The sequence below is a fragment of the Elephantulus edwardii genome, unplaced genomic scaffold, assembly GCF_000299155.1.
Source record: "Elephantulus edwardii isolate Elephantulus edwardi_28Jun2011 unplaced genomic scaffold, EleEdw1.0 scaffold00011, whole genome shotgun sequence".
Taxonomy (NCBI): domain Eukaryota; kingdom Metazoa; phylum Chordata; class Mammalia; order Macroscelidea; family Macroscelididae; genus Elephantulus; species Elephantulus edwardii.
The window spans coordinates 29,510,640-29,512,196 of NW_006399761.1; positions in this window are offsets into that span (position 1 = coordinate 29,510,640).

Sequence of the window (1,557 nt, forward strand, 5' to 3'; positions counted from 1 at the left end):
AGTGCAATTCTTACTTTATATGTAAGTGGTATCCACTTCCTAAGCAACATGCCTCTGGAAACTCTATGATCTTTGAGAAATGACTGTTATCAAAAGGCTTAGGTCTTTTGTTCATAGGGATGAGATGAGTCGTGCTCGACTTGATGGCAACCAACAACAGCAAGTGCAATAATAACAAAGATGAGCCCAGCGTGTCCAAAGTGGGGAGCTGAGGCAGCAGCACTTCCCTCCGTCTCTGGGAAAGACTTCCTCTGTCTTTGTGACATCCTGGCAACAACAAAGTTTGAGCAGAAGGCACAGGAGCCGCAGAACAGAAAGCTTTGTTTAATCTCCAGGTGAGGAAGTGGAGGGTTAAAAAAAGTAATCACAGGGAGGCAAAAAGAGGAGGAAGATAGCAAAGTATCAGGAATGCAGCTGGATGAATAATTGATGAGCTGGTGGCCTAACAGAGAGTCTCATTAATATGATCCTGCAGGTTCATTAAGTACTGTTCCAGGCTTGTCTTGGAGGGGGCCTCCTGAGTCTTGATTAGGGATTGTGTGGTTTTCGCTTCGACAACAGAACTTTGGGTGTTGGGTGTTGACAACGGCTTCCTAAGCTCCTATCCCTTTACCTAAGCACCTTTCAGAAGTTCATCTGGAACCCCCTCTCACTAATCATGGGCCCCTAAGCATGACAGTCAATCCTAGTAAATAATATATCAAGATAAATGATAATTGTTCTGGTTTAAGTGTCTCCTAATGAGCATCATAAATTAAAAATTAATATTGCAAAGACTATATGAATAGCATCAAATCCATAAACAAAGCAGCGGGTGTCACACTTGCAAATAAAAGCTAAACACCTCCTCAGCCCTCTTTTTCCATTCCACACCTCGCAGCCCTCCCTTCCTCCCTGCTTCCATCCTCTTCCTGTGGACCTGAAATCCAAAGTAAACTGCCAAGAATTACACTACAAATAACTCCACCACTCTTTCCCCCTAGAGTATTTCTGACCTGATACTTACCTCCTGGTTTAGTGATTTGAATATCCAATCTGAAGATGGTATTTATCAGGCATTCTCTCATCAGCTGGAGGGAGACAATGCAGAATTGAATTATGGGGGGGGAGGGGGAGGACCAAAACCCAACACGTGGAGCTGAGGAACTAAGTCAATTCCCATAGAAAGGGTGAAAGGTGAATATTAACTCCCTTTTTTGCCATCAAATAAGTTCCTGTCTCTCATCTTAAAAAATTGCATTTTAAACCGAGTCACTTTTGTGTCAAGGGAAAACACTTGAATATGGCCAATAGTTTTATGATATCTGTGTGGTGGAATTATTAGTATTACTTTATCTTTTTTGTGTGTATGTTTTTCTGAATTTTCCAAATCTCTGAAATGTGTGTGTGTATGTGTGTGTATTTAATCATTCAGAAATGAAGGGGACTATTTGGCCAGATTGTTGTTGCTGTTGTTATGTGCCGTTGAGTCGCTTGCAACTCATAGCAACCCTATGTACAACAGCCCTAAACTCTGCCCTGTCCTGTGCCAATTGCACTGTCTCTGACACTCCCATC